At 47.8% G+C, this 23,075-nt stretch overlaps 1 long non-coding RNA gene across 1 annotated transcript; it reads left to right on the top strand.

The window, feature by feature from the left end:
• Positions 1–5,382: 5,382 nt before the first annotated feature.
• On the top strand, positions 5,383–9,217 carry LOC125947011 (uncharacterized). The gene is made up of 3 exons (XR_007468065.1): positions 5,383–5,551; positions 7,437–7,540; positions 9,152–9,217. It is a non-coding gene; the product is annotated as an uncharacterized LOC125947011 (long non-coding RNA).
• Positions 9,218–23,075: the final 13,858 nt, after the last annotated feature.

The raw sequence follows: 23,075 nt of genomic DNA, 5'->3' as shown, positions 1-23,075 counted from the left end.
ATACCAAATTAACGAAACAACCATGAGATCACCAGGACGTACGCGGCGAGATAGATAGATACTGTCAAAGTGGCAAATGTTGGCAAAGAAATGCTTCGCATTTAAAACGCGGATCCCACGGAGTGTGGGAATCAATGTAAGCGAAGCTTTGCATGTTCTTTGGTTTGACTGACGGTAATTACCGGTGATGTTGGCAGCGAATGGATAATTTGTTGAGGGCTTGTAGCAATACGGGAGTGAAGAGTTGATGTTATGCGTTACCTTGTGTGTACGTCAGACCCGCCGCGGTGCCTTCCTTAGTCAGCTAAGCCGTTGCGCTGCTGAGCACGAGATCGATCGATTGAATCCCGGCCGTGGCGGCCGCATTTCGATGGAGGCGGAATGCAAAAACCCCCGTGTGCTTGCGTTTTAGTGCACGTTAAAGAACCCCAGGTGGCCAAAATTAATCACGAGCCTTCCACTATGGCGTGCCTCATAATCATAACTGGTTTTGGCATGCAATGCCCTACAAAGAATAAGAAGAACTGCTGGTCGTGAGCGTGAGTCTTTGCTTGAGGCGTTGTTGTGCGACATTGTTCATACTCTCGGGGGGGGGGGGGGTTGAGCATTACTACTGCCTCGCACACCATATCGCATTGTGGCAGAAGTGTACAAAAGAACGTTTCCTAAACAACTCCTAGTATCAAGGGGACTGCTCGTGCACGTTCGGCTGCTGGAGAGAAGTGTTCGCATATTTGATACACGGACGGGGCAGTGCAGCGTGCTTCGCCACCACGGCTGCCGGCAGAGACGCCAGCTCCAAGCGCTCTCTTCAGGCTATGCACGATTGTTATGATTACACCATCACAGCCCAGCACGCGACCTCCACAGGCCAGCACCTGCATTTTTGTCGCATATGAACACACGTGCAGCCCGTGTCATACGCACAAACAGTGAAACGCCGCCATAGCGGCGCCGGCAGGTTGCGCGAAAATAAGCGCCATCCGGCGGTTTTAGAAGAAATCCAGCGGCACGTGCGATCAAGACCATAGCAGCGGCCGGAAAGTCGAGAGAAGAGGCAAAGAGAGCTTCGCTTAAAAAAAACTGTCGTATGCTACCTGAAGGCATAAAAGCCGGATAAAAGATCGTCGCGATGTAGTACAATAGAATAAAGGGGTGAGAGGGCCAATTTTTGTTAGTCACAATCATAAGAGGCCAACTGAACACGACAGCCACGAAAAGCATAGGGGGAAATATTTGTAGTTTTTAACAGCGGAGCTCTTTAAGCCGGGCGTAATATGTCAAATGCGAACAGAAAATGTGGGCCGATCCTGGCGGTAGTACAGAAAGGGTTCAAGCGCAATGGCACATACCCATGTGAACTACCGAAACTGAGCCTGGCTAATTCTAGATAAGCATGGTTGGGACTACTATAGCTTAGTCAGTCATCCAAAGCTAATCAAAGCTAATCGATAATTGATCAATTAATAATAGATTGCGGAAAATGCTGGGGATAACTAGCCTAGCCCAAATACGTGGCCAATGCCTTGCGATAGCCAATCATTTAGCTAATCGATAATCGATCACTTATCCGGAATTTCTAGAAAATGCTGGGGATGACTTGGTAGTGCTTAGGCTAGCCCAAATATGTAGCCAATACCTTGCAGTAGCCAATCAATAGCAAATGAATAGATAATCGATAATCAATCAATAATCAAGAAATTCTGGAAAATGCTGGGGATGACTTCGTAGTTCTTTGCCTAGCCCAAATACGTGACCAATACCTTGCGATAATGAATCGATAGGTAATCGATAACCAATAAATAATCAATAAATTCTGGGAAAGCATATCCCGTGAGCCCAGGACCAGCTAGGTGCCGATCAGTTCGGCTGTTTGTTTATCCTTGCGCCACTAGTGCAAGCTACGCTATTTTTTTAATTGAAGGACGTAAATTACAGAGGTTACAGAAATTAGTACAAACATGAGTACTCAAGAAAGTGGGAGGGAAAATGGATGGGATGGCGCCACGGTAACTCAATTCGTAAGTGATTCGCAAGCGTAATTTCTAAGACGCTAGTTTGTATGCCACCTGTGGTCAGTTGTTTTTTCCGCTACTTTCATTGCCAATAATTTATCATTCCTACATCTCAAAAAACATGCACAGCTTGCACTAGTGGGGCAAGGCAGGAGTAAACAGCGGAGCTGGCGATCGACCAAGCTTTTATTCCAGGTTTTACTAGGCTTGGCTGTGTCTTGCTAGAAAATAAACAGTGCTGCTAGGCACGCTATTCCGAATCGGCTCGCCGCCGACGCGCAGATTCTCGTTTGGCCGCGCGACGCGCTTCAAGATGAGCGGCTTCTTCTTCGGGTGCCCGGATCTTCTTTGGTGTTTCCATGTCAAGGCTACATGTACTTACCGCAGAGTGAACTAGAGACTAGAGTTCTGCCGCCGTCGCGGCGGCTCCGAGCTTTATCTCCCGGGTAACGTCACTGCCAAGCTACGCCTCCACACTTGCCGGGGCGTGGCTGGTCGAAACCTGCCGAGCTGCCACCAGAGGCGCCTGCTGCAATCACGGACACCTCGCGCTTTCGGCGCTAATGCGGGGAAACGGGGAAGCGCGGATCGCGTCGGCAGCAGCTCTACGCGTTGCCTCGTTAATGCTGCTACAATTTATTTCTCTCTCTCTATTTCTCTCTTCCGAGCGTGGCGCGCGACGCGCGCATGCTCTCCTTCCCCTTTCTTAATGTGCCATGTGAAGAGTCTGTTGCTGGGCTTGTTGGTACATACTTGTAGAAACGATGAAAACCCAGCCTTCAGGACGCAAACACCAGGAGAGAAGACTGACACACGCTGGGCAACATGTGAAGGCAACATGTGCACGGAACGGAGAGGAGGCACACACCGCTGCGCGAGGTAGTTGCCAGGCAACGCAGAGACGTCGTAGCTCGGCGAGGTATTGCGGCAGGCGGCACAGACTCCGGCCGGCATAAACAGCTCCGCTGTTAAAAAAGGGCTAAAAATAATTTCCCTGACGCTTTCCTTGGTGTCATCGCCTCTTGACTCATTATTTTCTCTAGCAAAACTCGGGCTACTCGCTTTCCCTTCCATTCATTCATAATATCTAGTGACGCTTGCTTAAAGATAAATATTGCAACCAACGCAAGTTGCCTCATTCCGTTTTATCAAGAAAACGAAATAAATTTCACAAGGCAGGGGTTCAATTGTCTGTGTTCAGGCCTTAGGAAGTCATACAACATTAGAAGATGCACAGTGGAAGTTACCTATAATAAAGCCTATATATATCTCAAGGACAGTACCTGACAGCTATATATGCTTTAAATGACAACTTCACTGCATGTTTTGTAAGTTAAAGCAACATTTTTAGTGCCTAAACGTCCTGTCCTAAGTGATAGCACGTACACCACGTGCGATAAGTCAACTCGTGTAGGTGACTTGATCGCCTCCTGAAATCCTTGGCAGTCTATTTTGACGGCTCCGTGTACGTCGATTAGCCTGCTATAATCTACGGAACAGTTAAACAAGTATGTCGATACTTGCGGTGTTTGTATTCAGCATAAATTCTTTTAAAGCTGTTGTAAAGGCAATGTTGTATTCCATCCAGTCTTTGTTCCACCACTGAATGCCTCGTACCTTTTTACATAGTGCTTTGTTGCGGAGTTTTTGTCTGCTCGCGCCTAAACAATATGCACCTGCACAGACTGCACTAATATCATTGGGTGAACAGAGATGGCGGGATGCATATATTTCATTGAGAATCGTGCATATAACTCATCATATCACTGTTTCTTTTCATTAGATGCTTGGAATGAACGAGACACTGACGCTATACCGGACATCAAGCAACTGGAATGCAATTCTATCAATGTGCATGACATCGTCATTTATAAAAGAAGATAGTGGCTCCTATTACAGGACTATGACATATTACACGAATGTAGTAAGGTGGGTGATGTAAATATTTTTCGAGCGTCGTGCGCAATTTGTATACAATTTGTAGCATATTTGTATGCATATCCCTAATATTCTTTTTCTTCCTCAAACCTTCTCTATCTACCTTGTACCGCTACCTATAAACGCACCAATCATCATCATCGGTAGCATCGTATGGTGCCACTTGTCACGTAATGTGAGAGAAAGCGAGGAGACAGAATAATTTTTGTTATTACGCGTGCATATATAATTAGCAGTAGCTAACGTAAAATATCTTAACCTGCCCCAGTGAAATTGTATTTAACGTTTTCCTACTTCAAAAAAAAAAGGTAGTTGTAAACTGACTGGTACTCGAACCCGGGTCTTCTGCGTGTGAGGCAGAGACGCTACCACTACTCCACGTATTATAGTAGCACCAGCAGGAACTATACAATGCCTAGACTTTCTGACATGTCGTAAGGCCATTTATTTGTTTTCACGACGCTTACCTTTTTTCGGAATTCGGCTTCTTAAGAAACCTTTCCTTTACGATTTTATGCAAACTATACACAAAACTTTCGCAAATGCAGTACCTGCGGTCACAGTTAAAAGAGCCTTTCTTTTCAAAACTGTGGGTGATTGTTGTGTTGATATATTGGCGGGATTCGTACGGCAGCAAGGATTCCGTAAATGCTTGCTTGGGCACAGAAGTGAATAATTTACGATTGTCAGTTTACTGAGTAGTCAGTTGTGTACCTGGCATGGCCGTATCTGTTTGTTTGCGCTTGCGTGCAAGCAGTACGCCTGTTGCACTTCAGCCGAAGCTTCAGCTGCTGTAGCACGCCAGCCATCGCCACGTTTTGTTACCTTTATTCCTGACGCTAAGAGGAAATATCGTCTCATCAATTCAAGATGAGAGCACATATTCTCGAAAACACTACACTTGACGCCATAATTAACGTGTATATGGTCGGTGACCACGGATATCTGCTCGGTAAGTGTCATATTAGCCCGTAGACCGTCCGTCATTTCAAGCAGACGGAGCCGAACGGGCGGCGGGTGGATTGGCTCATGCTTCAGCTACGACTTCCCTTGAGTGACAAATGCGAATCTCGAAGGCTATGCTCCTGAAGCGGTGCGAATCAGAGAGGCAGGTTCCTTTTCGTTAACCGCAGTGTGGCGCTGCTGCAGTGTTTTGCTGCCAATTAATCCAATCCAATCCAAGTTGCTGTAGTGCATGGACCACGTTGGCTGTGCGCGAGTGCTCGTTGCAGTGAGGTGGTAGTTGAATTTTATATTAGAAGTGCCTAGTCAAAATGTGCTCCTTATCGTGTGCATTAACCATCGCACAACCTCTGGACTCGTGAAATGCCGTTGTTCGCCGTGGGTTTCGTGCGATACGCCAGTGTCAACAGTGTCTTACTGCGCCCGTCCAAGCTGCCTTTGTTTCCGCCTGCCTGCGATCTCTCGTGAAAAGCCTGGTACTGGGGCTTCATCTCATTGTATGGAAGAATTTGTTGTAGGTTGTGCATTCGTGGTGCTGTAGTTCATCGGCAGCTCTACAGTGTTTGCGCCCGAAAGAGAGTTGGTGCCACGGTACCCGTGAGACGAAAGAGCGTTTGTTGACTACGTCTTGAAAGGTAAGCAAGTTTGGCGCTTGTGCGCGTTGTTGTAGCTTATGGTTCATGTAATGAGCTTTCTGTAACAAGAGCAGAGCACATTCCGAGCGTAAGTGGTCCATATTTCTGGTGCACATATAGTAAGCAATTTTACGAAAGCTTCTGTTGATGTTATCGCGTACTTGCATTTTCCTGTGAAGTATGCTACCCCGTCTGATTGCTCTGTTACGTTTGGCCGAGTTGGGTTGCAAGCCGGGAGAAGAAGACGCCGGGAGAAGGAAGAACGTACTATCGTGAGCAATATGAGCTCGAACACGCGAGCGCGTGGAAAATAGCCTCGAACCCTACATCGGCCGATTTGCAGCGGCCGCTTTTGGAAACAAATCGGAAAGGGCGCCGCGCTTCCGCTGGCTGTTCACACTCCCGCCTCGATATCATTGCTGCAAAACGGTAGCTTGTAGCATGTCACTGGCCGCTAGCGGTGATATCAATTCACATCAACGTGCACAGATACATCAAATGACCCATCAAGCTCTGCAGCTGCTGAGATATCGGCTGTGACGTAGACTTCCATAATGCACAGGTCATGCTTGTATTAAATCTAGGCGGTGTTGGCTGAGCGTTCGGATACGCCACTTTTATCATTTTTTTTGTACGCTAGCGAAGCGGGAGAGCCAACAGTTAGCGGAAGAGCGCCCCTCCTTTCCCCTCCGGTTTCGGCAGCGCCATCCACGTATGACGCTATCTAGGTTTTGAGGCTATTTTCCACGCGCTCCCGTGTTCGAGCTCATATTGCTCACGATAGTACTTTTAATGCGGCATGCTTGCCGACAGAAGGTGTACAAAAAGAAGCGCCAACGGCGTGATCCGCAGTCCTTTATAAAGGAACGCCGTGATCAAAGGGCGAGTGAAAACATATCAGCGCACATGCGCGAAACAGATTATCGTCCGGAACAGATGAGCCAGACTTGGGCGCCGGCTGATAAGCGGTGCGCAAACGCAACAGCTCTGACTGAATGGGAACACAATTATGGAAACACTGCAAGTTACTGTTTGTTGGGTAGTTTCCCGGCAGAAAATTATTCCATATTTAAGCATTTCCGCGAGTACACTGCAGGTGTGTATACGTCGATGTGTCATGGGCTTCACGCGTTGGCACAGGATAGCTATGTTTGACGCTTGCGCACATATTAGCTTGTATGAAGACTTTTTTGTTTACAGTTCACTTTCAAAGCCCGCATCGCGAGAACCTGTCTGTATTCTATATTGAACTATAGAACCTGTCGTGTTCTATATTGCAAGGCAGATATACGCAGATATTGCAATGACGAGGTTTCTTTTTAATCGAGACATCCCAATCGGACGCTGGCTTTTACTATATATACATATTCATCTAAAGAACAGTATGTCAGCTCTTCCAGTCATAGATAATGACTGTGCCTTGTAGTAATAAAGTAAGGGCTGCGATTTCGTGGCGCTACTTTGCGCTCTATCCTACGTCACTCTTACCACCCACTGTGAACGGCCGGCTATTCCAGTTCATAACACGGGCGGCGCATCGGTCAAACCACTGACGAAGAGCAAGAAGGAATATCATCGCTAAACAAACACGGCCTAGGGTTCAAAAGACTTTTCATGTGCTCAATATTTTTTTTCATAATCCAATGCTCTTTTGCTTTATTACATATTTGAGTTTCGGTGATTTTTCTGGTAGTCTTATGTTTGCTGCATTTCCGCATGGAATCTCACTTGTTACAACATAACTGTGTAACCTCCTGAGATATAATGGAAAGATTCGTACGAGACGCGCATTAATGTAGCTGCTAGTGTGAGGCTCTTTGCAATTCACTATTACACTGATATGACAGGTTTCCAGATTCACATTGCAATAAATTATTCATTGCAGTTGAAGGCTGTGCGGATTCTGGAGGCATCCCACAGGAACCTGCAGCACTGCTGCAAGCTGGAGAGCACCATTATAAAGCACCTGATCTGCGTGCTTTTACAAAGGTGCGTACAAAACTGTCATTGCATTGTGTGTTCTAGGATAGGTTTCTGTAATATGCAATCATTTTACTGTGTGTGCCATTTTCATGATTTCTAGTGGCTAATCACTTGCATATCACTTTTGGTCATCTGGGGGGCGCTCAGTTTAATGAACTTATCTTTAACTAGCCTCCTCTGAGCTAAATATAACCCTGACTTGATTAACTGCATGATAAACTCTGTACAGAGTGTATATTAATCTAGTCAGTTTGCATTTTTAAGATAATCGTTGAGAAGCATGAGGTCTCGAGATGTGTATCTTTTTGTCATTTTTATTATGGAGTATTGTGAAGCTCACTTCTCACACTATTGCCTGTGCGCCTATATTGTTCCCTCTAATCGCTCACACTTATGTATTGCGTACCGTACTTCATCTCCTAAAATTACCATACAAACAGCAAGATTTTCGTCTTTATTAGGTAGCTGCTGAATCCCTAGCCACAGTATGAGAAGGTAATTCCTCAAGCATATAACTAACCAATAACCTTTTAATGTGACAAGTTCAATATGCACCTGAAGTGCAGGTTGGCTTCAAGCAGGAAGCTGGTCTCCTTTGTATTTTACAGAAATTTGAGGTGGTAACGCAAACTGCTAAATCACAACAATCCGCACAGCGCAGTAGTTGCAAGCCACCACGACAGTGCAGCTGAATGCTGAGTGTTCGCCGTTACATTGGCACTTTTTTTCTGCGGGCAGTAGCAAGCCAGGACAGTGCAGCTGAACACTGAGCGTTCGCCTTTACATTGGCATTTTTTTCAGCGTGTGTCTGCCCTTCTCCAGTTGACATTGGATAAAGCTTGTTCTTTGCTGTTACTTATCTGAAATGCAAACAATCTTTTTTACCTTTTCTTTCATATTACTTGTCAGCTGCCTAATACACAAGCTTCCAGTGACATGGTAACAGTGCTGACTACTGCCCAGAACATGTGTGCATCTGTGGTTTGTGGTACCACATGCTCACTACCTCGGATTTACTGAGATGTCACAAGGATCCTTGCTTCATGCTCAAGCTGCCCTGCACTTGGTGGAAATATTGAAATAGTCACTTTTTAATATAATAATTTGTTGTGGTTTTAGCAAATTGAGTTTTGAAACTGTGAATAATGCGCACTACAGGGTCTATAAAAATGTTTTCTACCACCTAAAGACATGGTTTAGGCAAAAAGTGCTTTATGCATGTCATCACATTTATTGAGTTCGGCATATCTCGCTGAAGCCATTCTAAAAACTTTGAGTATCTTTACTGCAAGTGATTTACAGCTACTTCATACAAGTGTATGATTCCTACATGTAACACATGCATATTATGTGCAGCAGTTTTGCTTCAGCAATGCTTCAGTCACTTTTTGGGTGGCGTTCCAATACCCACAAGGATGTCGCCCAAAAAGAAGCTTTGCACCCCAGAGGTGTGAATGCCATTCTAAGTATGTGTGGCAAGGCGGTCAGTTGAAATCTTCGTTTTGATTGTGGGTCATTCGAAGTCAAATTCTTGTGGATGACTGCATCATGCTATCTTGACCAGATACAATTCATAAGGCTAACTATTATTGCATTTTTCCTCCTTTAGGCTTGCAGCAAGAGGGATATCAAGAACACGGGAGATATCCAGACCACATTATAGTCACTGCTTGTTTGTGGCTTCTTAGGGCATGTATGAAAGGGTTGGAAAATAAACATCAGTGTTTGAAAAGATTGGTGTGTTTCACTAACAGGTACATACTTTTATATGTTCAAGGTTGCATCAGAGCACTACCAGACAATTTTTAAAAAATGCTGGAAAAAGTCGATAAATGCCACCAGGATGTTTCTAGGGCGAGCAACAGAAAGTTGGAAAAAAGCTACAAGAATGTTTCTAGAGCAAGCAACAGAAAGTTGAAAGAACGTTACAAGGATGTTTCTAGGGTGAACAGCAAAAAGTAGGAAAAAAGTTACTAGGATGTTTCTAGGTCAAGCAAGAGAAAGTTGGGAAAAAGTTACAAGGATGTTTCTAGGGCGAACAGCAAAAAGTAGGAAAAAAGTTACTAGGAAGTTTCTAGGTCAAGCAACAGAAGGTTGGAAAAAAGTTACAAGTATGTTTCTAGGGCGAACGGCAAAAAGTAGAAAAAAAGTTGCTAGGATGTTACTAAGAAGTAAAAAGACGCCCTGCTTTTAATGTTTGAAGGATGTTCATTCATCGTTTTAAGAAAGTTTGTAAATGAAATTTTAATTGAATATCGGTGGCCAACAGTCGACAGGATGTTGGTATGAAGTAATTAGGAAGTTTAAAAACGGTTTGAGAACTTTCAATAGACCGTTCGTAGGTTTTAGTAACATTTGTCTAAAAAAATTTAATTGAAAGTTACTAGAATTTTCTGTAAGGGCGGGACCGTTTGTCACGGTCCCGTTTAAAAGATATACCAATAAATCATTATCATCATCATTACCATCATATCGTGTCATTTGCCACAAGATGGCATGACCCGCCGCGGTGGCTCAGTTAAGGCTAGAGATGCAAAGTGCGGAAAAACGGGAAAATTCCGAAAAAGAACTTTTTTTTGTTTTTTTCGGCGCACTAGGAAAGATTGGCCAAAATTACCGTGGGGAAAAAGGTACAGAAATAAAACTTGGGCAACACCCAGCGTTGAACGGGAAAGGGAAACGCAGAACGCGAAACCGAAACGTCGCACATGATACCGAAACAGCAAACGATGGCTGACCACTCGCCATCGATATCGCATAATGTCAGCTCCAGCGTCAGCGTGGCTTCGTCAATTCGGGTGCAGTGTCTCATGTTTTGGTGCCCGTTATTGTTCAATTTTGACTTTCCCTCGTGCACTTGTGCAACCTGTGGCGCAAGTCCGCATATCAAGCCGTGTGAAAGCAGATTCTGCAATGGTACGGCCAATTTCCGACGTATGGATGCACTTCACGGTCGGGGAGACATCTTGATCCATGTTTCCATAGTCGAAGCCACGACGAAATAGCCACAGAAGAGACATTTCAGTGTTATTTGTTTTAACTGCCGTAGCAATTCTAACAAGCCGCACCCATCCACAGAGAACTGAACGCGTTCGCGGTGATGCTTCTGGCTTGTCTTCGATTTGTTAAACCCTGCATTCGTTTGTGAAAAGGCAGAAAGCATTTCACTTCTGCTGTTTACATAATCAGAGTTATGGCTTTTGACATTTCGCAATAAACTATTGACCGTCTGCTCAAGAAACTGTTATTTTCCATTTCTTTTTTCAAAATTTTGAAAAGAAACGTGAAAAAAACATGTTTTTTTCTCATTGCTGAAAGTTTCTGGAAATTTTGCATCTCTAGTTAAGGCGTTGTGCTGCTGAGCACGACGTCGCGGGATCGAATATCGGCCGTGGCGGCCGCATTTCGATGGTGGCGAAATGGAAGAACGCCCGTGCCTCTGTTTAAGTGCTGCCGAAAATGGAGTTCCTATGTAGGCGCTCCTTCTCCAACCTACGCTGTGACTTTGCTGCGTGTGCCGCGCAGGCCTGTGTTTTTTGACACTCTGGCCTTGAATAAGGGCACAAGAAATAATATTCGTGCCCCCTACAAGCTCCTAATTGGAAAATAAATTGTAGACTGGGCACATGTTCATACATTGTATGAATGCTCACAACCCCTCAGGCTGAAATAGTCTAAAAAGTTGACTGATGATCATATGTACTGAAGCGTTTCAATAGCATGAAGGTGAAGTTTGCAACTCATGTCTTCAGTGAGACTGTGTAAGTTGCGCTGTCAGTCATGATTGCTCTTGGTGAGCTAAGAGAGACTGCCAAATCTACAGCTAATATTATTGAAAAAAAAGAGGAACTGTTTGACTGCCTCAGCAGAAAAAAAAAAGTACCACTGGAGGAAAATGAACTACGTAATCAGTGCGAACTCTCAGCAATTGTCCTTCTTGCATGACGCAGTCAAATGGATTCAAGCTGGCGATACTGTCACGTAGTAGTGACGGTGAACAGTCGCAAAACCGTTAATGACTAAACGGACATTTTATTGGGCGAACCTGTGCACACAAACGCTAGTTGCACTCGAAGCACAACGATAGCGGCGAACAGAGTCGGCGATCGTTGAAATCTCACCAGCGGCGAAAAGCGTCGACTTTTATACATGAGTAATCGAAAGTTCCAGAGTAATTCCTGCTGCCCATGTGTCTTCCAGAAAGTACTAGACAATTCGCGCTGCTCATACAATCAGATTACATAAGGGTCGGTGAAAACAGACAACTGATAGAAGCATCGATAACGTTCGAGAACCTTCCGATACATGCAGGCGCGTCCTGCGCCGAGCGATAACGTTTAACACTTGTTAGCGGGTAAAAAGCTGTCACCGGTGAAAGATAAACAAGTACACGCTGTCAATACCGTCCCCTTAAACAATAAACATCGTCCCGATGCTACAAACACGAAAACGAAAACAAAACCAGGCGTAACAAAGACAGGGACTTCGTTGCTTACGCGCGCGTAGAAAGGCTTAAGACGCACCACGTGGGTGACTTCAGGTCGTGCGCGCCGCCGCTGTGATTGCTAAACACCGTCTGGCACGAGCTCATAGTCCAGTGCGAAATACGTCGGATGATCTTATAGGGTACGAAATAGCGACGTAACAGTTTCTCGCTAAGTCCTAGTCGGCGTATCGGAGTCCAGACCCAAACACGGTTGCCGGGCTGGTACTCGACGTAGCTTCGTCTAAGATTGTATTGTCGGCTGTCGGTCCTCTGCTGGTTCTTGATGCGCAGGCGGGCGAGCTGCCAACCTTCTTCGGCGCGCTGCAAGTAGGTGGCAACCTCAAGATTTTCTTCGTCGGTGACGTCCGGTAGCATGGCGTCAAGAGTCGTTGCCGGGTTGTTTCCGTAGACCAGGTTGAACGGCGTGATGTGCGTCGTTTCTTGCACGGCCGTGTTGTATGCGAAGGTCACGTACGGAAGGATGGCATCCCACATCTTGTGTTCGACGTCGACGTACATTGCCAGCATGTCGGCGATGGTCTTAGGCGCTCAGTGAGGCCATTCGTCTGCGGGTGGTAGGCGGTGGTCCGGCGATGGCTCGTATGACTGTATCGCAGGATGGCTTGAGTTAGATCTGCCGTAAAGGCCGTACCTCTGTCGGTGATGACGACTTCCGAGGCACCGTGACGCAGGAAGATGTTCTCAGCGAAGAATCTGGCTACCTCGGCAGCACTGCCTTTGGGCAAGGCTTTTGTTTCGGCGTAGCGGGGGACGTAGTCCGTAGTTACGACGATGCATTTATTCCCGGACGTCGACATCGGGAAAGGCCCCAGTAAGTCCATCCCGATCTGCTGGAACGGTCGGCAAGGTGGTTCGATCGGCTGTAAAAGTCCGGCTGGCATTGCCGGCGGTGTTTTGCGTCGCTGACAGTCTTGGCATGTCTTTACGTAATGGGCGACGTCGGTAGTGAAGCGAGGCCAGTAGTATTTTTTGTGTACTCTCGCGAGCGTACGAGAAATACCGAGGTGTCCAGCCGTTGGGTCGTCATGGAGACCTCGCAGAACCTCCGGACGCAATGCTGAGGGTACCACAAGAAGGTAGTTGGCTCGGACTGGCGAGAAATTCTTTAGGAGAATGTCGCTTTGCAAGAAAAACGACGTGAATTCTCGCCTGAACAACTTTGGCACAACGACAGTCTTGCCTTGCAGGTAGTCTACAAGGCTCCTTGGTTCTGGGTCGGCTTGTTGTTGTTCGGCGAATTCATCGGCACTGTGGATCCCAGGAAACTGTCGTCATCCTGATCGTCCGGTGGCGGCGGTTCGACGGGGGCGCGAGACAAGCAGTCTGCGTCAGAGTGCTTTCGCCTGGACTAGTAAACGCCGGTGATGTCGAATGCCTGAAGTCTCAGGCTCCATCTTGCGAGGCGACCTGAAGAATACTAAAAGTTAGCTAGCCAACAGAAGGCGTGGTGATCGCTCACCACTTTGATGGGCGTGCCATAGAGGTAGGGGAGAAACTTTGATATAGCCCAGATGATGGCGAGGCACTCCTTTTGTGTTGTGAAATAATTTTTTTCCGCCTTCGACAGCGACCGGCTAGCGTAACTTACAACCCTTTCTAGTCGGGCAGTCCTCTGTACAAGCACGGCGCCTAGTCCTACACCGCTTGCGTCGGTGTGCACTTCGGTATCGGCATTTTCGTCGAAATGCGCAAGTATTGACGGCGATTGCAGGCTTCACTTCAGTTCGCCAAATGCTTCAACTCACGGCGTCTTCCACTTGAACTCGACGTCGGCCTTCGTGAAGCACGTCAGTGGTTCGGCAATCCATGATAAGTCCTTGACGAAGGGCCTGTAACAGGCTCACAGTCCAAGAAATTTACGCACTGCCTTCTTGTCGTCGGGTGGAGGAAAGTCAGTGATTGTCGCAATTTTCTGTGGGTCGGGGCACACTCCACACTTGTTGATGACGTGGCCCCAAAACAGGAGCTCCTCGTAAGCGAATCGTCACTTTTCTGGATTCAACGTGAGTCCGGAGATCTTGATTGCTTGAGGAACTGTTTCATGGCGCCGGATGTGTTCCTCGAAGCTTAAGGCGAACGCAGCGACGTCGTCCAAGTAGACGAGGCAAGTCTGCCACTTCAAGCCTGCCAGTACGGTATTCATGACGCGTTGGAACGTCGCAGGTGCTGAGCAAAGACCAAACGGCATGACCTCTAACTTGAACAGTCCGTCTGGTGTTATCAAGGCAGTCTTCTCCCTGTCCTTCTCGTCGACTTCGATTTGCCAGTAGCCGGTTTGAGGTCCATGCACGAAAAATAGTTTGCGTTGTAGAGTCGATACAAGGCGTCGTCCATCCGTGGGAGAGGGCGTAAGTCCTTCTTCGTTATTTTGTTGAGGTGTCCACAATTGACGCAGAAACGTAGGGTGCCATCCTTCTTCACTAAAACCAGAGGGGCCGCCCATGGACTGTCGGACGGCTAGATGATGCCGTCGCGTAGCATTTCCTCGACTTGTGTCCTTATGGCCTAAAGTTCACGCGCCAAACTCGGTACCGGCTCTGACGGAATGGGCGGACATATTCGTAGGTTAGGATGCAGTGCTTGGCGAGACGGTTTGTCGAATTTTGACGACGACGAGAAGCAGTCTTTGCATTGCAGAAGCTGGGCTTTTAACTGTTGTGTCGTATGCCTGGGAGGCTTCTGATTGACGTCGAAAGCTCGTTCAAGTACTATAGTCGTAGTAGCAGGTGCGCGAGAATCCGTGAAGACGAAAACACTACTGACTTGTACTATTTCATCGATGTAGGCGACCGTGGTGCCTTTGTTAATAGAGTTTTAGCTGAGCGCTTGCTGTCCGCCCTGCTCAGACCGGCATATGCTAGCAAGTGCCACACAACTGCTTCGCGGAAACGCTATTGCGCTTGCGCACAACGCTCATAACGGCAGCGGAACGATGACCACATCCCTCGCTCCGATACAAAGCCGACTGAGCGCAGCCTGACAGCATTTCTACTTGGCCTCTTCGCCGTTTTGCAGCCGAGTTGATAGCGCGTCGCTCGCGTCTCGGCAAGAGCTGCTTATCAAATGCGAAATCGACGCAGTTTCCTTCAATAGTATCTCAGACCGCGAAATCGGAGCGAAGCGTAAGCGGCGCTCTGCTAAAACTGTCTATTGTGCTTGTATTCGTGGCTTTTCGGCGGCGTTCACTGCATGAACGCACTAGCACCGTTGAGAAAGAAATTCAACAAGAGGGGACACTCCCATCGAGCCCAGTGGCCGAATTGGCTGCAGCGCGCCAAGCGGTCGGCATAAATCACTTCCGGTTTCGGTTAACGCAAGCTAGCACGCCGGCTGCGCCCCCCTCTGCCTCCCCCTCTCTCCTTTTTTTTTGCTCTTCGTGCAGAATCGGTTTATTGTTCGGTAAAAATGAAGGCGAACGATCTCGTCAAGTCCCATCGAATCTGTGCAACGTGCAATTTCACAAAGTAGACGCAACACCTTTTGTGAAATGTGGAAATAATTATTTTGCTCTATATAAAAGCTCGTTCCGCGTTTTATGCGTTCATCCAACGTTGTGACCCAATGTAAGCAGTAGTTCCCGTATGAAGCTCCACCGGACGGCACCAGCTGAAAAAAAAGTAAATTACAAGCATGTTACATTTACAAGCACGTAACAGCATGTAACAAGCATGTGTCATTTTGGTATTTAGACATAGGAATACTGCGGGTAGAGGCGAAACGTGCGAAAGCGGTGGATGGGCGGCATTACAAACGAAAGCAATTCGCTTTTACATACATGGCGTAGAAAATACCTGACCCATCCCAAACAATACCATAAAATAAGAAAACATCTGATTTCCAAGTGTTCCCCCATTTCCGGGCATTATTTCCTGCACTTGGCAGCACAAATACAAGGGCCACTTCGCGTTTCCAAAACTTGGCCACGGGCGATGCGACGGTACGCTACAAACACAGGGACGGATGCAACAGAGACTCCCAGCCGGACCATGCTAGACGTTCGCAGAATACCTTCTATTCGTAGTCGAGACAAATGCGTGGGTGCAAAGCCTATTTTCAGTTCTTTAGAAGACGGATTTTTCGAATGACAAGTTTCTGATATGTTCCTCAGCGTTATCTTTAGCGCGCTCATCCGGCGCCAGCAACCCGCTCCCATATGTTATCACTCTTGGCAATCGCGCATCGCGTTTTGAACAGGCGTGAGTACCGAAAGAAGGTGTATGCTGTTGCGGGGACGCAAAAACGTCACAAACTTGTCGCTCTAAGATTCATTACACGGCAAACTAACTTTGTCACCATGGCCGAGCTGCTTATCGCTATCTGCGTCACAGCGCGCTGTCTGGCCAGCGTGCCTCAAAAGTACCCCAGAAAGTAACGAAATTACTTTTCCGTAATGTTTGGCGTCAGTTTTATGAAGCTACCGAATTTGCAATGAGAAAGGTGCAAACTCAGCATACTGTAGCCATGGGCGACTTCAATGCAAAAGTGGGGAAAAAGCAGGTTGGCGAGCAAGCAATTGGCAACTACGGCATCGATTCTAGGAATGCAAGAGGAGAGATGTTGGTAGAATTCGCGGAAAGGATTAGGCGCCGAATAATAAATACATTCTTCAGGAAGCGCAGCAACAGGAAGTAGACCTGGAAAAGCCCTAATGGAGAAACAAGGAATGAAATAGATTTCATACTCTCTGCCGATCCGAGCATAGTGCAGAATGTAGAAGTGTTAGGTAAAGTAAAGCGCAGTTACCATAGGTTAGTGAGGTCTAGTATTTCTGTCAATTTGAAGAGAGAAAGAGTGAAATTAGTCAAGAGGAAACAGGCCAACCTAGACGCAGTAAGGGTGAAAGCAGACCAATGCAGGCTGGTGCTCGCAAACAAATATGCAGCTTTAGAACAAGAAGATGAAGACAACATAGAGGTAATGAACGAAACCGTAACTAGGCTGATCTCAGAAGCAGCAATTGAAGTGGGAGGTAAGGCACCAAGGCAACCAGTAGGGAAGCTCTCCCAAGAAACAAAGGAGCTAGTAAAGAAACGACAAAACATGAAAGTTTCGAACTCAAGAGATCAGATAGAATTCGCTGAACTGTCAAAACTGATCAACAAGAAGAAAGTAAGGGATATTCGAAATTATAACGAAGGAAAGATTCAGGAAGCCGTAAAATATAGACGCTTCATGAAATCAGTAAGAAGAAAGCTTGGCATAGGACAAGGCACGATGTATGCACTGAAAGATAAGCACGGTAATATCATCAGAAATTTCGATGACATAGTAAAAGCAGCGCAAGAATTCTATACCGACCTGTACAGTTCCCAAAACAGCCAAGCTACTTTCATTCGAAATAGTGATGAACCGGATACAGAAGCTCCTTCTATAACTAGCGATGATGTTAGAAGGGCCTTGAATGACATGACCAGGGGAAAAGCGGCTGGAGAAGATGGAATAACAGTAGATTTATTCAAAGATGGAGGAGATATCATGCTTGAAAAGTTTGCGGCCCTTGATACGCAATGCCTCACAACATCAAGTGTACCTGAGAGCTGAGAGAACGCCAACATTATACTTATCCATAAGAAGGTAGACGTTAAAGAATTTAAGAATTACAGACCCATTAGCATTCACCAAGATTGTTTGCCATAAAATCAGGGCAACACTTGATTTCAGCGAACCAAGAGAACAGGCTGGCTTCAGGAAGGGATATTCTACGATAGATCATATCCAGGTCTTCGATCAGGTAATCGAGAAATCTGCGGAGTACAATTAACCTCTCTATATGGCTTTCATAGATTATGAAAGGCATTTGATTCAGTAGAGATACCAGCAGTCATAGAGGCATTGCGCAATCAACGAGTACAGGAGGCGTACGTGCATATCTTAGCAAATATCTACAAGGATTACAGAGCTACCTTGGTTGTCCACAAGTAAAGTAGAAAGTTACCTATCAAGAAAGGGGTCCAGGCAAGGAGACACAATCTCTCCAATGCTATTCACTGCATGCTTAGAAGTATTCAAGCTCTTAGACTGGGAAGGCTTAGGAGTGAGGATCGACTGCGAATATCTCAGCAACCTTCGGTTTGCAGGTGACATTGTCCTCTTCAGCAACAATGGAGACTAATTTCAAGAAATGATTGAGGACCTTAGTCGAGAAAGTGTAAGAATTGGATTGAAGATGAATATGCAGAAGACAAAGATAATGTTCAATAGCCTGTCAAGGGAACAAGAATTCCGGATCGCCAGTCAGCCTCTAGAGTCTGTAAAGGAGTACGTTTATCTAGGTCAATTACTCACAGGGGACCCTGATCACGAGAAAGAAATTTACAGAAGAATAAAATTGGGTTGGAGTGCATACGGCAGGCATTACCAAATCCTGACTGGGAGCTTACCACTGTCGTTGAGAAGAAAAGTGTACAATCATTGCATTCTACCGGTGCTAACATATGGGGCAGAAACCTGGAGGTTAACAAAGAAGCTCGAGAACAAGTTAAAGACCGCACAAAGAGCGATGGAACGAAAAATCTTAGGAGTAACGTTAAGAGACAGGAAGAGCGCGGTGTGGATCAGAGAATAAACGGGGATAGACGATATTCTAGTTGACATTAAGCGGAAGAAATGGAGCTGGGCAGGCCATGTAATGCATAGGATGGATAACCGGTGGACCATTAGGGCTACAGAATGGACACCAAGAGAAGAGAAGCGCAGTCGAGGACGGCAGAAAACCAGGTGGGATGATGAAGTTAGGAAATTCGCAGGCGCAAGTTAGAATACGCTAGCGCAAGACAGGGGTAATTGGAGACCGCAGGGAGAGGCCTTCGTCCTGCAGTGGACATAAATATCGGCTGATGATGATGATGAATGTCTGGTGTCAGAGAAAGCGGCACAAACTTCTAGCAAGATGCACTAGACTACGCACCACGGCCGAGTTTAGTACTCGCTAACTGCGACAGGGCGCCCTGTGCGGCCAGTGTGCCTAAAAAACCTAATAAGTTGCAATAATCCCCTAGGAAGCATCGGAAACATGTCCCAGCGCGATTCATTAGCTCAAATTATCTGCGCCAGGATGGTCGAGCTGTTTTTCGCTATCTGCGTCTTAAGTCTTCGGTCCCGTGCCGTAAGCCCAATTGCGTCGTAGACTGTGAAACAAGATTTCTCACCTTGCCGTAGTCCAATAGTGCAGTGGTGTCTTGTCCCAGGGCAGAAAGAACGCAAGAATACGCCGAGAGCCCACGAAACGAGGCTACTTTAAAAAAAAGGAGGGCAAAGACGACGCCGCGGGCGAGCGCTTACACGCGCGCGGCCGCACTCGCTCGCTTCGGGGGAGTGTCTGGCGGATGACGCATGTATCTGGCGTGTCATTAAACTGTGGCTAGGTAAGGCAAGGAAAATAAGTCGCAATGCTTAAGTTCATTTATACGCAAAACGTTTTAGTTTTCGCGGCAAAGAATTTAAAAAAACAAATCAATGTCTGTCAACTTAACTTCACTTTCTTTTTTTTTAAGCTCGCGGCAGCTAACATTCGGCATCAAAAGTACAGCGTGACGTATGGTGACGTGTTTCCTGTTGCCAGTTTTTGCCAAGTGTCCCCTCTTGTTGAATTTCTTTCTCTATGCTAGCACCTCCTAAAGCGCCTCTATATAAAAAGTAGCGACACTCTCCTCTTCCGCCTTCCCTACTCCTCGTTTCTCATCTCTTTCGCGCTTCTTTCTCGACCGTGGTGCCTCCTGCATCGCTTGAGACACGTGCACTTGGTTATCTTTCACCGTTGACCATTTTCACCGGCTAACAAATGTTAAACCTTATCGTTCGGCACAGGACGCACCTGCATGTATCGGAAGTTTCTCGAACGTTATCGATGCGTCTATCCCTTGTCTGTTGTCACCGACGCTCATGTAATCTGATGGTTGGAGTGACGCGAATTGTGTAGTACTTTCTGGAAGACACGTGGGCACCAGGGATTACTGTCGAACGTTCGATGACTACTGTACGAAAGCCGACGCGTTTCGCCGCTGATAAGATTTCGACGATCGCTGACTGTGTTCGCCGCTATCGTTGGGCTCCTGGCCAGTCGGTAGACGCTTTTCGGGCGAAAATGGCGATGGAGCATGATCGTAAACAAACGCAGCCAGCGCCCGGCGGCGCGAAGGCCCACGTGATGCAATTAGGCCAATACCAACGCGGCGTCCGCCTCGGACAGGGCATGCGAGGAGGAGGCGGCATTCTTCAAAGCGTGTGCTACTTTTTATATAGAGGGGTTTTAGCACCTCCAGCAGATGTCGCGTAGTAGTGACTAAAACCCCTATATATTGTCGCGGTACAACGCCAAGAGAAGACTCGGAGACGTTCTTCAGGAACAACGAGACCACCAGTTCAAGCAAAACAGATCAGAGACACGTCTTCTTCGTCGTCGGCCAAATCCCACCGACCCACTAGACGGAGTCCGTTAAATGCCCCTCATCGTCGTTGTCTTCTGCCTAGAACACACGCGTCATTTGTCCCTCCCTAGAAGAGCATCGTCCCGATGCTAGGCCAGAACTGTCACTTGCGGAAGGGAGGGTCGCGGGCAGAGTCATTGGCTCACATACGGCTTCATGCGTACAACATGCACAAGTTCAGGACGGTGCGGGCGACGCCACGTACAGTTGGGACTATCGGGGACGACTTCGTATGTTACATCACTGAGTAGCCGCAATACTCGACATGGGCCGAAGTATCGCCTTAACAGCTTCTCGGAGAGGCCTCGTTTCCGTATGGGTGTCCAAACCCACACTCGGTCGCCGCCTTCAGTTTCCCCGGCGGGGGCTGGGCCACCTTCGTCCTTGAAGGTCGGCAAAAGTACGTCCTGCAGGCATCTGGTGTGTAGGCGTTGGGGAGCGCGACCGTCGGCTGAAATCGGACCGAGCATTGGGCACGGATTCGTCATGCGGGTGCGCTATGGGAGGTCCCTGAAAATCAGCGTCGTTGCGGCGTAGCATGGAGTCGCCATTTGCACGCTGACCATCAGACCACGGACGAAGAGGTCAAAATCGTGTGTCACGATGCCAGCAATGGCGCGAAATATGGTGAGCACCCCCGCAGTTAAAACAGAGAGGGCGGTTATCGGCGGTGCGCCACGCGTCGGATCTCCGAAATTGGGGCCGTCTCGTAGGGTCGTTTTGCGGCGTGGACCAAGGCGCGGCGAATGATGGCTGGCGGTTTGACTGCATCGGCAGCATCACGGGTGCGCGCCTGAAGGCCTCCTCTTGCGGCGGCGACCAAGGAGCGGCTGTCGGAGGCTGGTGGTACGGGGGTGTGCTTGTAACGGGTGGCGGACATCGGACAGCGGCGGCGTAAGTCATGGGACGGGGGTGGTCTGGACGATCGGCTGCCGGTAACGCCTGCCGGATTTCGTCACGGACCACTTCGGCTATTGACGCGACAGGGCTATCCAGTGTCGGTGTCAGAATATTGTGAATTTCTTCTCTGACGAGCTCTCTGATCAAATCGCGTAAGGGGCTCTGATACTCTGGAGTCAATGCGGTGGCATTGATTACGGTGCTGGTGGACAGTCGATCGTACTGCCTGCATCGTTGATGAAGGGCCCGCTCAATAGCCGTAGCCTCTTTGATGAAATCAGCTACAGTGACTGGTGGATTCCGCACAAGCCTCGCGAACAACTGCTCTTTTACACCTCGCATGAGGTAACGCAACTTCCTATCCTCGGTCATGTTCGGGTCGGCTCTACGAAAGAGACGGGCCATGTTTTCGGCGAACATTGTGACCGACTCATTGGGTTGTTGAACCCGTAGCTCCATCAACTGCTGGGCGCGGTCGCGTCGGTCGGCACTTGCAAAAGTATCGGTGATTTTCTGCCTAAAGTTATTCCATGTCGTTAGGCTACCTTCGCGGGTCTCGTACCAAGTACGGCCATTGTCGTCAAGGGCGAAATAGACGTGGGAGAGCTTTTGCTGTTCGGTCCACTGGTTGATCTGTGCGACGCGCTCGTACTTGTCAAGCCAGTCTTCAATGTCTTCAAAGGCTGCACCGCGGTAGCGATCGGGAACCAGCGGATGAAGAACGGTTACCTGTTGTTGACTGGGAGACCGGCTGCATTGGGGTGCTTGCGGTGGGCTGGTTTCGGCCATTGCCAGATGTGTGGGGCTCCGAGAAAAAGGTGGTTGAAGAGGGGAGAACTCCGGGGCAAGGCCTAGCAGTCGACGGCTGAAGCGATGCACGGGGGTTGTAACTGGGGGCAATGCGTCCGGGCTAGATCAACGACTCCCAGAAGGAGTCCGGAGCATCAGGCGTGGTCAATACCCTGCACCTCCACCAGTGTCGTGGTACAACGCCAAGAGAAGACTCGGAGACGTTCTTCAGGAACAACGATACAACCAGTTCAAGCAAAACAGATCAGAGACACGTCTTCTTCGTCGTCGGCCAAATCCCACCGACCCACTAGACGGAGTCCGTTAAATGCCCCCCATCGTCGTTGTCTTCTGCCTAGAACACTATATAATATAAAAAGTTGCGTCACGCTTTGAAGAATTCCGCCGCCTCGCACACCCTGTCCGAGGCCGACGCCGCGTCGGTATTGGCCTACTGGCATCACGTGGACCGTCGCGCCGCCGGGCGCTGGCTGCGTTTGTTTAGGATCACGGTCCATCGCCATTTTTGCCCGAGAAGCGTCTACCGACTGGCGAGGGGCACAACGATAGCGGCGAACACAGTCGGCGATCGTCGAATCTGATCAGCGGCGAAACATAAACAAGTGCACGTGTTTCAAGCGGTGTAGGCGGCGCAACGGTCCAAAAAGGAGCGCGAAAGAGAGCAGAAACGAGGAGGAGGGAAGGCGGAGGAGGGAAGGCGGAGGAGGAGAGTGTCGCTACTGTTTATATATAGGGGCTTTAGTAGTGACGGTGGTGAAAACAGTCGAAAAATTGTGAATGACGAAACAGACTTTTTATTGGGCGAACCTGTGTCCACAAAAGCAAGTTGCACTCGAAGCAAAACGATAGCGGCGAACAGAGTCGGCAATCGTCAAGATGTGACCAGCGGCGAAACGCG

Source organism: Dermacentor silvarum, chromosome 7 (assembly GCF_013339745.2).
Source record: "Dermacentor silvarum isolate Dsil-2018 chromosome 7, BIME_Dsil_1.4, whole genome shotgun sequence".
Taxonomy (NCBI): Eukaryota; Metazoa; Arthropoda; class Arachnida; order Ixodida; family Ixodidae; genus Dermacentor; species Dermacentor silvarum.
This window is presented reverse-complemented; position numbering and strand designations above follow the sequence as displayed.